General features: G+C 46.0%; 1 non-coding gene across 1 annotated transcript; it reads right to left on the reverse strand.

The window, feature by feature from the left end:
- Nucleotides 1–15,729: 15,729 nt before the first annotated feature.
- On the reverse strand, nucleotides 15,730–15,801 carry trnad-guc (transfer RNA aspartic acid (anticodon GUC)). The gene has a single exon. It is a non-coding gene; the product is annotated as a tRNA-Asp (tRNA).
- Nucleotides 15,802–17,417: the final 1,616 nt, after the last annotated feature.

Here is a 17,417-nt window from a genome sequence, read left to right on the forward strand (position 1 = left end):
GTCCCTGAAGTGTGCAGAATAGATGATTTATGTACGCCAAACGTGTCTGACTTGGAAAAAAGGGGCAGGGCGGGGACACGGAGGGCTCCATTCCTCTAGCGGACCTTCGCTCGCTTCTAGCCGGATGGCGCCCGCGGGCGGCCAAAAAAGATGGCTTCGTCCCGGCTCCCCAGAGCCATGATCCACTGCGTTCTTGGCTTCAGGACTGCAGAATAGAATATATTTGAAGGCAAGCATGGTTTTAACTGTCTCCAGCTTGGATTTCGTGCGTTATGGACACTTTATGCTCCCCTGTACGCGGAGTGCGTAACTCCGAGAAAACGCGTTTGCGGACATAAAAAGTAGAAAGGGCATGCCGGTGCCTCCCGCAGCCCAGATTGGAGCTTGTCGGCCCTGAAGTGGCAGAATAGATGATTATGTACGCCAAACGTGGTCTGACTTGGAAACGGGGCAGGGCGGGACACGGAGGGCTCCATTCCTCTAGGCGGACCTTCGCTCTGCTTCTAGCCGGGGATGGCGCCCCTCGGGCGGCCAAAAAAGATGGCTTCGTCCCGGCTCCCCAGAGCCATGATCCACTGCGTCAGCTTCAGGCTGCAGAATAAAATATTTGAAGGCAAGCATGGTTTTAACTGTCTCCAGCTTGGATTTCGTGAGTTATGGACACTTTATGGTCCCCTGTACGCTGAGTGCGTAACTCGCCGAGAAAACGCGTTTGCGGACATAAAAGTAGAAAAGGGCATGCCGGTGCCTCCCGGCAGCCAGATTTGGAGCTGTCGGCCTAAAGTGTGCAGAAAGATGATTAGGTACGCCAAACGTGGTCTGACTTGGAAACGGGGCAGGGCGGGACACGGAGGGCTCCATCTCTAGGCGGACCTTCGCTCTGCTTCTAGACGGGGATGGCGCCCCTCGGGCGGCCAAAAAAGATGGCTTCGTCCCGGCTCCCCAGAGCCACTGATCCACTGCGTTCATGGCTTCAGGGCGCAGAATAGAATATATTTGAAGGCAAGCATGGTTTTAACTGTCTCCAGCTTGGATTTCGTGAGTTATGGACACTTTATGGTCCCCTGTACGCTGAGTGCGTAACTCGCCGAGAAAACGCGTTTGCGGACATAAAAAGAAAAGGGCATGCCGGTGCCTCCCGCAGCCCAGATTTGGAGCTTGTGGCCTGAAGTGTGCAGAATAGATGATATGTACGCCAAACGTGGTCTGACTTGGAAACGGGGCAGGGCGGGACACGGAGGGCTCCATTCCTCTAGGCGGACCTTCGCTCTGCTTCTAGCCGGGGATGGCGCCCCTCGGGCGGCCAAAAAAGATGGCTTCGTCCCGGCTCCCCAGAGCCAGTGATCCACTGCGTTCTTGGCTTCAGGCTGCAGAATAGATATATTGAAGGCAAGCATGGTTTTAACTGTCTCCAGCTTGGATTTCGTGCGTTATGGACACTTTATGCCCCCTGTACGCGGAGTGCGTAACTCGCCGAGAAAACGCGTTTGCGGACATAAAAAGTAGAAATGGGCATGCCGGTGCCTCCCGGCAGCCCAGATTTGGAGCTTGTCGGCCCTGAAGTGTGCAGAATAGATGATTATGTGCGCCAAACGTGGTCTGACTTGGAAACGGGGCAGGGGGACACGGAGGGCTCCATTCCTCTAGGCGGACCTTCGCTCTGCTTCTAGCCGGGGATGGCGCCCCTCGGGCGGCCAAAAAAGATGGCTTCGTCCCGGCTCCCCAGAGCCACTGATCCACTGCGTTCATGGCTTCAGGGCTGCAGAATAGAATATATTTGAAGGCAAGCATGGTTTTAACTGTCTCCAGCTTGGATTTCGTGCGTTATGGACACTTTATGCCCCCCTGTACGCGGAGTGCGTAACTCCCGAGAAAACGCGTTTGCGGACATAAAAAGTAGAAAAGGGCATGCCGGTGCCTCCCGGCAGCCCAGATTTGGAGCTTGTCGGCCCTGAAGTGTGCAGAATAGATGATTATGTACGCCAAACGTGGTCTGACTTGGAAACGGGGCAGGGCGGGACACGGAGGGCTCCATTCCTCTAGGCGGACCTTCGCTCTGCTCTAGCCGGGGATGGCGCCCCTCGGGCGGCCAAAAAAGATGGCTTCGTCCCCCCCCAGAGCCATGATCCACTGCGTTCTTGGTTCAGGGCTGCAGAATAGAAATATTTTGAAGCAAGCATGGTTTTAACTGTCTCCAGCTTGGATTTCGTGCGTTAGGGACACTTTATGCTCCCTGTACGCGAGTGCGTAACTCGCCGAGAAAACGCGTTTGCGGACATAAAAGGTAGAAAAGGGCATGCCGGTGCCTCCCGGCAGCCCAGATTTGGAGCTTGTCGGCCCTGAAGTGTGCAGAATAGATGATTATGTACGCCAAACGTGGTCTGACTTGGAAACGGGGCAGGGGGGACACGGAGGGCTCCATTCCTCTAGGCGGACCTCGCTCGGCTTCTAGCCGGGGATGGCGCCCCTCGGGCGGCCAAAAAAGATGGCTTCGTCCCGGCTCCCCAGAGCCAGTGATCCACTGCGTTCATGGCTTCAGGGCTGCAGAATAGAATATATTTGAAGGCAAGCATGGTTTTAACTGTCTCCAGCTTGGATTTCGTGCGTTATGGACACTTTATGCTCCCTGTACGCGAGTGCGTAACTCCCGAGAAAACGCTTTTGCGGACATAAAAGGTAGAAAGGGCATGCCGTGCCTCCCGGCAGCCCAGATTGGAGCTTGTCGGCCCTGAAGTGTGCAGAATAGATGATTATGTACGCCAAACGTGGTCTGACTTGGAAACGGGGCAGGGCGGGACACGGAGGGCTCCATTCCTCTAGGCGGACCTTCGCTCTGCTTCTAGCCGGGGATGGCGCCCCTCGGGCGCCCAAAAAGATGGCTTCGTCCCGGCTCCCCAGAACCACTGATCCACTGCGTTCATGGCTTCAGGGCTGCAGAATAGAATATATTTGAAGGCAAGCAATTTGTTTAACTGTCTCCAGCTTGGATTTCGTGCGTTATGGACACTTTATGCTCCCCTGTACGCGGAGTGCGTAACTCGCCGAGAAAACGCGTTTGCGGACATAAAAGGTAGAAAAGGGCATGCCGGTGCCTCCCGGCAGCCCAGATTTGGAGCTTGTCGGCCCTGAAGTGTGCAGAATAGATGATTATGTACGCCAAACGTGGTTGACTTGGAAACGGGGCAGGGCGGGACACGGAGGGCTCCATTCCTCTAGGCGGACCTTCGCTCTGCTTCTAGCCGGGGATGGCGCCCCTCGGGCGGCCAAAAAAGATGGCTTCGTCCCGGCTCCCCAGAGCCACTGATCCACTGCGTTCATGGCTTCAGGACTGCAGAATAGAATATATTTGAAGGCAAGCATGGTTTTAACTGTCTCCAGCTTGGATTTCGTGAGTTATGGACACTTTATGTCCCTGTACGCGAGTGCGTAACTCGCCGAGAAAACGCGTTTGCGCAAAAAGAGAAAAGGGCATGCCGGTGCCTCCCGGCAGCCCAGATTTGGAGCTTGTGGCCTGAAGTGTGCAGAATAGATGATTATGTACGCCAAACGTGGTCTGACTTGGAAACGGGGCAGGGCGGGACACGGAGGGCTCCATTCCTCTAGGCGGACCTTCGCTCTGCTTCTAGCCGGGGATGGCGCCCCTCGGGCGGCCAAAAAAGATGGCTTCGTCCCGGCTCCCCAGAGCCAGTGATCCACTGCGTTCTTGGCTTCAGGGCTGCAGAATAGAATATATTTGAAGGCAAGCATGGTTTTAACTGTCTCCAGCTTGGATTTCGTGCGTTATGGACACTTTATGCCCCCTGTACGCGGAGGTGCGTAACCCCGAGAAACCGCGTTTGCGGACATAAAAAGTAGAAATGGGCATGCCGGTGCCTCCCGGCAGCCCAGATTGGAGCTGTCGGCCCTGAAGTGTGCAGAATAGATGATTATGTACGCCAAACGTGGTCTGACTTGGAAACGGGGCAGGGCGGGACACGGAGGGCTCCATTCCTCTAGGCGGACCTTCGCTCTGCTTCTAGCCGGGATGGCGCCCCTCGGGCGGCCAAAAAAGATGGCTTCGTCCCGGCTCCCCAGAGCCACTGATCCACTGCGTTCTTGGCTTCAGGGCTGCAGAATAGAATATTTGAAGGCAAGCATGGTTTTAACTGTCTCCCTTGGATTTCGTGCGTTATGGACACTTTATGCTCCCTGTACGCGGAGTGCGTAACTCCCCGAGAAAACGCGTTTGCGGACATAAAAAGTAGAAAAGGGCATGCCGGTGCCTCCCGGCAGCCCAGATTTGGAGCTTGCGGCCCTGAAGTGTGCAGAATAGATGATATGACGCCAAACGTGGTCTGACTTGGAAACGGGGCAGGGCGGGACACGGAGGGCTCCATTCCTCTAGGCGGACCTTCGCTCTGCTTCTAGCCGGGGATGGCGCCCCCGGCGGCCAAAAAAGATGGCTTCGTCCCGGCTCCCCAGAACCACTGATCCACTGCGTTCATGGCTTCAGGGCTGCAGAATAGAATATATTTGAAGGCAAGCATGGTTTAACTGCTCCAGCTTGGATTTCGTGCGTTATGGCACTTTATGCTCCCCTGTACGCAGAGTGCGTAACTCGCCGAGAAAACGCGTTTGCGGACATAAAAAGTAGAAAAGGGCATGCCGGTGCCTCCCGGCAGCCCAGATTTGGAGCTTGTCGGCCCTGAAGTGTGCAGAATAGATGATTATGTACGCCAAACGTGGTCTGACTTGGAAACGGGGCAGGGCGGGACACGGAGGGCTCCATTCCTCTAGGCGGACCTTCGCTCTGCTCTTAGCCGGGGATGGCGCCCCTCGGGCGGCCAAAAAAGATGGCTTCGTCCCGGCTCCCCAGAGCCAGTGATCCACTGCGTTCATGGCTTCAGGACTGCAGAATAGAATATATTTGAAGGCAAGCATGGTTTTAACGTCTCAGCTTGGATTTCGTGAGTTATGGACACTTTATGCTCCCCTGTACGCTGAGTGCGTAACTCGCCGAGAAAACGCGTTTGCGGACATAAAAGGTAGAAAAGGGCATGCCGGTGCCTCCCCGCAGCCCAGATTTGGAGCTTGTTGGCCGTGAAGTGTGCAGAATAGATGATTATGTACGCCAAACGTGGTCTGACTTGGAAACGGGGGCAGGGCGGGACACGAGGGCTCCATTCCCTAGGCGGACCTTCGCTCTGCTTCTAGCCGGGGATGGCGCCCCTCGGGCGGCCAAAAAAGATGGCTTCGTCCCGGCTCCCCAGAGCCACTGATCCACTGCGTTCTTGGCTTCAGGGTGCAGAATAGAAATATAAGGCAAGCATGGTTTCACCTGCCTCCAGCTTGGTTTTCGTGCGTTAGGACACTTAATGCTCCTCGCTCTCACCGCTGTCCATGGTCTGAACCAAAGATGCCTTGACCCACGCATCACTTACCTGCCAAGTCTATCGATTTCCCCCCTCCACTCAAAAATGTGTTTTTCATATTGTTCCTACACTCGAATGTTTGAGTTTCAAACTTTGGGATGTCATTATTTGCATATTTCTTAATTCTGGACTTTTAATGAGGGAAAAGGAGTTTAACAAGATAATTTAACTTTTTGGGTGTGAAAACGATATCAGTTTTCATTATTTCATATTAGCCTATTATTCAAAGAAAAGTATTTTATAAAGGCTACACATTGAAACACGTCTAGGAGTCTTTAATGGTGAAGTGAATTGTTTGATTGATTATACACAAAAGATTGACTTTTGTTGATAATATGCACAGTTATTATGTAACGTAACGCATGCCACAGATGAAATGCAGAATGCTATTGTTTCGCCGTTTGAAGATTATTTTGATGAAACACACATATGCTGTCGCCCATAAAGCAGAGACGGGCACACGCCGGTGCTCTCGGAGCCCCAGAATTGGCCTGAAGTGTGAAATAAGGATATGTACGACAATGGTTGGACTTGATGACGGGTGGGGCCGCAGATATACTGCGGCAGTACCACAGATTTACTGAGTGTATGCGCAGTACACTGGGGCATACACTTATTAGTAACTGAATTGCAACGCCAGTATACTGGGCATACACATATTTGAGTTACGCCAGTATGGGTACGGTAGTAGCAACATGCAAAGAAATTTTTATAAGGAAGAACCCTTAAATAAAGAGGGATGGGTCAAAATTCAAAGTGTTAAGTTGAATTTAATATTCTTGTACAAGAAGGAGCGTTTTAACAGTGCAAGACACAAGAGGGTTTACAGAAGGAAAAGGTTCCCTGAGGAGCACTACTCAATAGGTTCTATACATTGTCAACAATGGGCTGTCTCTGACACTCCCTCTGGTACAGCTAACATCATAACATTCCTTTAGTTGGTTTATACTGCCTCAGTATGAAGCACTCTGATTTTACACTCCACATGGTACTCTCGTTATCGCGTCTATCCGTCCTTATACCACAATTTATTAAGTGTCCCTCCCACCAGCCTCAGTAAATCAGAGGCAACTAAGGGAGGTATGCGAGACAATACAAGAAACAGGACAGCCACCCCACTATCTGTATGAGTTAAAGAAATCTGCACCACAGTATAATCATAATTTTTATAAGCATTTCCCCCCTTTTTGTACTATTTGTTAAACCAGGTACAAAATATAATCACAACGATAAAAATAATCCGTGTTACATAATGATTCAAATAATTATGAAGATCTGTGCGAGCAAAAACCTGTTCTGGCGTTCTTAAACATTCTTATTGTTTCATACTTTTACTTTCAGACAGGAAAATTCTCCACCGGCCACTGCTGGCCCCAGCGGCTAATAATTGGTGTAGTAATGGTTACAATCATATCATATGCTTAATCACTCATTAAATTGTAAAATTCAGATGTAACAGCAAATTGTATAGTACATTTATGACTTCTAAAAAGAAAAATAAAGTCGGGCCTGATCGTCTCATCAGGGACCTCTTTCCCTGCCTACGGGTGTTGTCCCCTGAACGAGAAAAAAACAAAACCTTTTAAATGTATATACAATTTGCCATCAGTCCTTTCTCTCTTAAGCATACCATTACATACTGAAATCGGACACTATAAACTTCTTTTCAGATTTTCTATAGGTTCTTCATTGTGCTGTGATAATAAGACTAAACAGTGTGTTTCATTCTCAGTATGGGTTCTCCTCTCATGGCCGTTTTAGATGACTGGCTTCTACTCGCTGAAACGGACCCCATTCTTCGTACTGTCCTCATTCTCGTATCTACCGACACCATGTTCCCTTCATCTTGCCATGCCTCCCAAACTCCATCATGTGGGAGACAGGCTGATAGAACAATTTGTTGTTTCGTAGTGCAGTATGTAATTCATCTCTCTGTATCACATTCTCTCATACATTGGAAATGCAACAGACCACAGGGGACCAGGACTAATAGCAATTCCTACAGAAATTACAGTAGGAGTGTTCCCCATCGCCCAAACTTTATCTTCCATCCGTTGTGATTGGATCTGTGAACCTGAATGTCTGCAGCTCAATCTACAGTGAGGTCATCCTTCCTGCCTTTTTGTTGTTGTTGTTGGGGATGAAGGTTCAACAGCATAGATTCCAAAAATCTACAACACATCTCCTTTTTCAGCCAAAAGGCATGGCTAAAAGCTAAACTGTTCTGGCAGCCAGTTAGACTAGTGTTAGCTCAATTGTTTGTGGGATGCTCTAAATCCATCACAGTGTTATTAATTAAACGTTGCTGGTTGTAATAGATGTAATTTATAGCCCTCACATGTTTATTATTGTAACCCACCAGGCAATAAATGAATTCAAACCCACTGCCACCTGGTTCCATAGCCTTAAACTCATCTGGGACTCCTCTGAGAACACCAAGTGAATCCAAAAGACTCTAGATCAAATGAAGCTTATCACGTTTAACTCGTGCATGTCTTCTGTTTTAGTTTAGGAAACTGTGGAGTCATGGGAAGCAAGTATGTAGGCTCATTAAGTGAATCAGAGCGCAGTACCAACCAGAGTTTAGGCAAATTAGGTCTTACTCTGTCCCATTTCTGCATCCCATTCTTTTGAATGGTGCCAGGGTGCTCTGCCTCATACCTAAGGTGGTAAGTAGCTGTTTTATATTATCCACTTATCTGTAGGTACCGGTGCTCATTTGCAAGTGTCAGGTGTATCCAAAAGGTGACAGTCCGGTATAAATATCATTGTTCTTATCATCCACAATCAGCAGGACTAGTGGAGAGTGAATGGTACAATTAAGGCTAAAACTTAGAAAGCCATGGATGAGACAGGAAAAGGATGGTAACTGTTTGCCAGCAGTAATGCTGAGCTCACATACAACCTTTTCATTTTAATGGTCACTCAGTTTCCGCAATTACATCATTTCTGAAATGTGGTCCATTCTCACTAATAATGATTTCTGGAATCCAAATCTTGGTGCAATATGTGTTGCTACGCTTTAGCTACTGGTTATTGCATCATTTCGTGTGGTTGGATAATATAACTTCAATCCATTTTGAGTATAAGTCTATGATCAGTAGACAATACTTTTTTGTCACATTTTTTAATTCAATGAAATCCATGCATATCGTATGAAATGGATATTGAGCATTAGGCAGTTTACCTGGTCTTGGTCTGAATCTGCCTGGACATTCTGTTTCCCACACACTAAGTTTGACTGACTTATCTGATGGTTTTGTTGAACATTCCCTTTAGGCAGCTCCATCTAGTGATGCAAACGCAACCCCAGCCACTACTGTAGCTCTTCTATTCTAGCGCCTTATAATGCGCCCTATATATGAAAATAGTTTTAAAATAGGCCATTCATTCAAGGTGCGCCTTATAATCCTTATAGTGCGGAAAATACGGTATATGGACCGGATTTGAAGGTACTTAACATTTCAGGTTTTAGACAGTCTGCAGTCACAGAGACTATGTCAAAATTTTAGACACTCTGTAGGGGCGTCACTGAGACTATGTAGAAGTTTTAGACAGTCTGTGGGGACGTCACAAAGACTACATCCAGATTTGAGACAGTCAGTGGGGACGTCACAGAGAATAGTCCAGGTTTTAGACGTCTGTGGGGACGTCATGGAGACTACGTCCAGGTTTGAGACAGTCTGGGTCACAGAGACTACGTCGAAGTTTAGACAGTCCATGGGGACATCACAGAGACTACGTCCAGGTTTTTAGAGACAGTTTGTGGGGACGTCACAGAGACTACATCCAGGTTTTAGACAGTCTGTGTGGACGTCACGGAGACTACGTCCAGGTTTTAGACAGGTTGTGGGGACGTCATGGAGACTACGTCCAGGTTTTAGACAGTGTGTTGGGGATGTCACAGAGACTACGTACAGGTTTTAGACAGTCTGCGGTCACAGAGACTACGTCCAGGTTTTAGACAGTCCATGGGGACGTCACAGAGACTACGTCCAGGTTTTAGACAGTCTGTTGGGACTCACAGAGACTACATGCAAGGTTTTTAGACAGTCCGCGGGGACGTCACAGAGACTACGAACAGGTTTTAGACACTCTGTGGGGACGTCATGGAGACTACATCCAGATTTTAGGACAGTCTGTGGGAAAGTCAACAGAGACTACATCCAGGTTTTAGACAGTCTGCAGTCACAGAGACTACGTCTAAGTTTTAGACAGTTTGTCAGGATGTCACAGAGACTACGTCCAGGTTTTAGACAGTCTGTGGGGACATCACAGAGACTACGTCCAGGTTTTAGACAGTCTGTGGGGACGTCACAGAGACTACATCCAGGTTTTAGACAGTTTGTCAAGACGTCACAGAGACTACGAACAGGTTTTAGACAGACTGCAGGGACGTCACAGAGACTATGTTCAGGTTTTAGACAGTCTGCGGTCACAGAGACTACGTCGAAGTTTTAGACAGTCCATGGGGACAATCACGAGAGACTACGTCCGCGAGTGTTTAGACAGTTTGGGGGACGTCACAGAGACTACATCCAGGTTTTAGACAGTCTGTGTGGACGTCACGGAGACTACGTCCAGGTTTTAGACAGGTTGTGGGGACGTCATGGAGACTACGTCCAGGTTTTAGACAGTGTGTTGGGATGTCACAGAGACTACGTACAGGTTTTAGACAGTCTGCGGTCACAGAGCTACGTCCAGGTTTTAGACAGTCCATGGGGCGTCACAGAGACTACGTCCAGGTTTTAGACAGTCTGTTGGGGACCTCACAGAGACTACATGCAGGTTTTAGACAGCCGCGCGGGGACGTCACAGAGACTAACGAACAGGTTTTAGACACTCTGTGGGGACGTCATGGAGACTACATCCAGATTTTAGACAGTCTGTGGGAAAGTCACAGAGACTACATCCAGGTTTTAGACAGTCTGCGGTCACAGAGACTACGTCCAAGTTTTAGACAGTTGTCAGGATGTCACAGAGACTACGTCCAGGTTTTAGACAGTCTGTTGGGGACATCACGAGAGACTATGTCCAGGTTTAGACAGTCTGTGGGGACGTCACAGAGACTACATCCAGGTTTTAGACAGTTTGTCAAGACGTCACAGAGACTACGAACAGGTTTTAGACAGACTGCAGGGACATCACAGAGACTATGTTCAGGTTTTAGACAGTCTGTGGGGACATCACAGAGACTATGTCCAGGTTTTAGACAGTCTGTGGGGACGTCACAGAGACTACATCCAGGTTTTAGACAGTTTGTCAGGACGTCACAGAGACTACGTCCAGGTTTTTGGACAGACTGCAGGGACGTCACAGAGACTGCAGGGACGTCACAGAGACTCGACATAGTCTCTGTGACCGCAGACTGTCTAAAACCTGGACGTAGTCTCCGTGACGTCCACACAGACTGTCTAAAACCTGGATGTAGTCTCTGTGACGTCCCCACAAACTGTCTAAAACCTGGACGTAGTCTCTGTGATGTCCCCATGGACTGTCTAAAACTTCGACGTAGTCTCTGTGACCGCAGACTGTCTAAAACCTGGACGTAGTCTCCATGACGTCCCCACAGACTGTCTAAAACCTGGACATAGTCTCTGTGACGTCCCCACTGACTGTCTCAAATCTGGATAGTCTTTTGTGACGTCCCCACAGACTGCTAAAACTCTACATAGTCTCAGTGACGCCCCTACAGAGTGTCTAAAATTTTGACATAGTCTCTGTGACTGCAGACTGTCTAAAACCTGAAATGTTAAGTACCTTCAAATCCGGTCCATATACCGATTTCCGCACTATAAGGATATAAGGCGCACCTTGAATGAATGGCCTATTTTAAAACTATTTTCATATATAGGGCGCATTATAAGGCGCATAGAATAGAAGCTACAGTAGTGGCTGGGGTTGCGTTATGCATCCACTAGATGGAGCTGCACTAAAGGGAATGTCAACAAAACCATCAGATAAGTCAGTCAAACTTAGTGTGTGGAAAACAGAATGTCCAAGGCAGATTCAGACCAAGACCAGGTAAACTGCCTAATGCTCAATATCCTTTCATACGATATGCATGGATTTCATTGAATTAAATAAATGTGAAAATAAAAAGTATTGTCTAGTGATCATAGACTTATACTCAAAATGGATTGAAGTTATTCCAACCACACGAAATGATGCAATAACAGTAGCTAAAGCGTCACAGAGACTATGTTCAGATGTAGTCTCCGTGGACGTAGTCTCCGTGACGTCCCCACAGACTGTCTAAAACCACAATACATAGTCTTCACAGACAGTGAGCTTGAACAGGTGCGACGCACCTACTTTGAGCAGAAATGGCTAGGGACCGAGCACAGCGTGGCCTTATCCAAGGAGCTCTTCTGCCGACTCATAAGAAACACTATGACATATGATTTCTATCGCAAGAGCCACAGAGGACTGCAGATACCCCACCAAACATGAGGGTGATGCCATGGCAAAACGATTGGTGGATTACTATCCAATGATAAAAGGCCAGTCCAAACAGTGAGTGGGTGAGTAGATTTTTTGTCACTATTGCTGTGGATGGTATGATGGTGACTGTAATGTCATTTTTAATGTTCACTATGTATGCCTCGCAGGAGCATGTTGCTAAAAAGCTCATGAAGAGACTCTCAAATGTCAGAAGTCCAAGGAAGGCCAAAGTTCCTCCTTCGAAAAAAACACGACAAGACACGGAAGTCAGTTCAGACATCTCAACCACTGATGATGTCTATGATGGAGATTCTAGTGCATCCACCATATTCTGGAACATTCACCTATTAGTCCCATGGGCATCCCAGTGCTAGATCTGTCAACTAGAGCTAGTACCCCACTGCAGAGCCAGGACAGCAGTGATGAAACATGTATTTAACAGTGCAACACGCAAGAGGTTACAGAGAAAAAGGCTCCTGTGGAGCTCTGTCGTAGTTTTTAACAAGGCATTCAAAATGGGCTGTCTCGAACATCTTCCCACTAACGATTTCCTTTTTTGGTTTTCCCTTAGTAATGAACATTATGTTTCTGTGTCCAAAATGACACTTCCTTTACTCTGTTTCTCATGTCCTTGAACATTTTTAAAATTTCCTTCCCAGGCAGCTTTAACAAATACATGCTAGATAAGGGGAATACAAAAAGACAAACACACATACACTCCCTCTAAGAGTTAAAAACACCTGCAGCCCAGTACAATCCTAATTTTTATAACAACTTCCCTTTGGACCTTTTGAAATGATAAAAGTGTACTCAAAGTAACCAAACCTTACATAAAATGTATGTGTGAATAATGGAATATATAGTGTAAAATATTGCAGTAAGTCTGTAAATCTCACCGTAAGGACATGGAAAAGAGCCTCGCTGCTTAAGCCCAGTTTCTTAGGTGGCATGGTGCTGGACGGGAAGAGCAGTGTTTCCTGTGTAGGAACAACTAAGTCTCACCAGGCTGGTTTGACTGCATATACTGCATGGAAATATTATTCTCACCAAGATTCTTTGTCTAACTGAAGTCATTAAGCAAACATTAACCTATGTAAGATCTCCAACTCAGCATCAGTGTAAAAGTGCTCCACAGATTATTTTACATGTGGGTGAAAATCAGGACTTCATTTGATTCTGTTCATTCAAGAGTCCAAACTATGGTCTGAGTTACATTAGAACTCCTTTGACTTGTCAGTCTTATGATTCATGAGGTAGGCGTGTTATTCAGAATGCATGCTACTTCCTTAAAGGCTTTAAGAGTGATCATTAACACTTTGCTTCACTGATTCTAAACAAACCAGAGTAATGTGGTTACTTTCACTGTGTAATCAGAATAAAACTTTCTTGATTCATAATCGCCCCATCATTTACTTCAACCACATCATTTTGGTGTCAAAGAAAATAACAGATTACTTCAACATAAACTAAAACGTCTTGTGTCATCAGATACAAACATTTTCAGAATGATCTGGTCTGTGTTTACGAATCCACACTTTCAGCACCAAACCAGTGACCCACAGGGCTCAGTTTTAGGGCTGTAGTTGTTCTTAATTTACATAATGATCTGCCAAATGGTTCTACATTAACATTTTAGATTTTATTTGCAAACCAACCCTTTATTTTATTATTAAACTCATTGTCATCCTGAAGAATAAACTAAATTATGCATCTTGTAGTGGCAATCTGTTATCGGTCCAATAATCCTCTTTACCACCACTATTAAGCAAACCATCGGCAATACGCTTGACTGGTAATGAATCTTCCGACAAAGTAACTCTTTTCAAAAAACTTTACTTGAAAAGCAAAAAACAAAGTTATACGATTCAATCTTAACCGAACTGTCAAAAAACTGTGTTGCTCCTTAAGCTGCTTAATCATATCTGATGTTAAAGTGGCTGTGACATCACCAACAATCAACTTAAAGGAGCATTTCAACATTTTACAGCTAAACTGTTAAACACTTAACACTGTCATTATGGAAATGGCTTCAAAATGTAACTTTTACAAGTTTTTACATTGTTATCTCCAAAACTCTCTGCTGTCTGACTTCAAGTATTATTTCACCATATTTAACAGTACAATCGTATTTTATTATTAGTACTTTGCTTTTAGACTATTTTAATTTACCCTTAGGTGACTATATGTTTGCCAAGAATGTTCAGTTAGCCAGACAGTTCCTATATCAGTCAATACATATATATATTTAAGGTAACGGTGAGCCTGTCATTACATACCTCTATCATTATATGTCTAACATCTAAACTTTACATTATTTTTCTGGCTGGAGTTTACATTAAGCAGATTCATTTGAGTGTGTGGAGCCAACAATCAGCTTTGTGTTACATCTTGACTCATTGAGTCATCTCTGTTTCCGTCCTGCAGGTGTGTGTCATGCTGACTGCAGGGCTTCATGAGTGACATTGTTCTTTCTGTTGGACACATTCTTAGCACGCCTAACAACAGTTTCACTCATTGTCTTTCTCATATATCTGGGTCACGTTCACAGGGTTCACATGGCTCAGCAGATTTATCAATATAAAGATGAGTTCTTCATTTGGTTGGTGAAAATATTACACCTGTATTAAACTGCTGTGGGAAGTGTTGTTTTTTGTGTGTGGAGGGCTTCAGGATCGCACAGTTTAACATTTAAAGTATAGGACAAAGAAAAGTTGCATATGTTGCACGCGCCATGGAGACGACGTCACATATTACATACATACCTGTCCAGAGACTGATGTGTGATGTCAGCGTGGTTAACCTGAACCTCTTGTTCTCCATGTGGATGACTGAGGGGAGAGTCCTTCATATTGAGCCCATATATCAGAGATGCTTTGACATCATTTCTCACAGTTTGACCATCTGTGGCGTTAGATTGGACTGTAAGCTGTTTCATTTCATGTTGCGTCTAAACATTCTTCATGCTGGACTTAAACAACATCAATCATTTAAAATAATAAGACCAGCCTGAGGAACCGCCCTCTGAGCAGCATCAATGTGTACTCTATGACACACTCCGTCTTGAGCCTGTATCATAACCTCCTCACAGGCTCCATGGACTTCCACCAGGTCTGATGGTGCCCCCTGCAGGCTCCAGCTTGCCTCCTCTGACCACACTGACCCCAGTTCATCCTGAGAAGGCAAATCTGGATGTCCTGAAGGCCGACCGCAGAAACTGTCATGTGGAGGTTGATGTCAGGACTGTGGCTAGAGTCATCTCCACTGTGTACTGCACTGAGACAGAGATTTGATTTGATTTGTCCATTTCTATTGTGTGTGCGTGTATCTCATCATGTGTGCGATTTGTTGACTGCACTAGGAGTTTTTTGGGGCCACAAACAAAACAGTTATTAGGGCCACTAAAAGCTTAGGGCCGGCCCTGCTGACATCAACAGGAAGGGTTCATTATATTTGTATATAAATCACATATATATTTATACAATACCAGTCAAAAGCTTTGTGGTGTCCCCCCAAAAAACACATTTTAAATAACAGATGATTACAATAACACTAAAATAAATAACAGTAAAAGTGCATTCTGCAGGGTGTCGATTAGCTCAGTTGGTAGAGCATCTGCCTAAACTCCACGACCCAGCAACTGCGACTGAATCCAGTTGAAAACCTCGCATCCGATCTCTCGGAAACAAAAATGTACAATTGTTCAGAAAACCACACAACTTACAAGGCAGTGTGCACAACAGAATGCATCTGCTGCCGATTTTTCGTAGGGATGCTAACCGCATCGTCTCTTGGACACGCTTGCTGTGCTGCTGCCGCCGCTGTGTCACTATTGTCTCTTTGGGCGAGCGGTAAAGAGCCGGTAGAAAAGGCAAATCTCCCCGTCGGGGAATCGAACCCCGGTCTTCCGCGTGACAGGCGGAGATACTGTCCACTATACTAACGAGGAACCACGTGCTGCTGTTTTTGGCACGAAATCGAACTGGTGCCGCTGTTACAGCGGTTCCAGGGAATATACGGGGAGGCCTACCATTTCTTGATAGGCACTGCAGCTTGTAGTGTAACAGCCATCCAGAGTGTTCTCCTCTTTGATCGGGCATTTCGCAATCGGTTTGCGTTTGGGGAGTTCACGGATCAGTTCTGTCCTTAGGTTTAGCGGCCCAGGGTTCAAATCTGACCTGCGGTCCTTTGTTACAGGTTCTTCCCCATCTCTCTCTCTCTCCCCCCACAGTCAAAATTAAAGCTTGAAAAGGGCCAAAAAAGTTTGTACTTGATTATAATTGTTGAATGCTGTTTTTTAATGATGGTGCAGACTGGGTCTTGTTATTAGGGGAAAGTGTAAACAGAGGTTTGTAATTTAAGAAGTGGATCGTCTGTTTGTGTCTGTGTGGATTTTCTCATTCTTTAGTTTCACCTTTAAACTCAACAAACAACATTGAACTTAAATTTGTGTCTAAATTTAATAGTATGCATGCTAACCTTGTCAACATGGAATTTTCTAAGTGACCCCAAAGTTTTGAATGGTAGTGTGTCTGTGTGTGTGTATATATACACAACCCCTGGTTGCAAAAATGATGGAATCACCAGTCTTGGAGGATGTTCATTCAGTTGTTTAATTTTGCAGAAAAATAAGCAGATTGATGACACAAAACTAAAGTCATTTCAAATGGCAACTTTCTGGCTTTAAGAAACACTAAAAGAAATCAAGAAAACAATTGTGGTAGTCAGTAATAGTTACTTTTTTAGACCAAGCAGAGGGAGAAAAAAAATGGAATCACTCAAAGCCGAGGAAAAAATTATGGAATCATGAAAAACAAACAAACAAAAGAACACTTCAACACCACTAGTACTTTGTTGCACCACCTCTGGCTTTTATAACAGCTTGCAGTCTCTGAGGCATGGACTTAATGTGTGACAAACAGTACTCTTCATCAATCTGGCTCCAACATTCTCTGATTGCTGTTGCCAGATCAGCTTTGCAGGTTGAAGCCTTACCTGACATGCAGCCCCATATCATCAATGACTGTGGAAACTTGCATGTTTTCTTCAGGCAGTCGTCTTCATAAATCTCATTGGAACGGCACCAAACAAAAGTTCCAGCGTCATCACCTTGCCCAATGCAGATTCGCGATTCATCACTGAATATGATTTTCATCCAGTCATCCACAGTCCACGATTGCTTTTCCTTAGCCCATTGTAACCTTGTTGTTTTGAGAGATGGGGAAGAACATGTAACAAAGGACCGCAGGTCAGATTCGAACCCTGGGCCGCTGAGCCTAAGTACATGCGGCAGATGCTCTACCAGCTGAGCTAATCAACACCCTGTAGAATGCACTGTTACTGTTATTTATTTTAGTGTTATTGTAATCATCTGTGTTATTTAAAATGTGTTTTTTTGGGGGACACCACAAAGCAATGATGCTTTGTTTTCCATGTTCATCTAAAAATAATAAAAATAAAGAAAAAACATTGAATGTTGGAGCCAGATTGATGAAGAGTACTGTTTGTCACACATTAAGTCCATGCCTCAGAGACTGCAAGCTGTTATAAAAGCCAGAGGTGGTG

The sequence above is a fragment of the Larimichthys crocea genome, chromosome XI (assembly GCF_000972845.2).
Source record: "Larimichthys crocea isolate SSNF chromosome XI, L_crocea_2.0, whole genome shotgun sequence".
Lineage (NCBI taxonomy): Eukaryota > Metazoa > Chordata > Actinopteri > Sciaenidae > Larimichthys > Larimichthys crocea.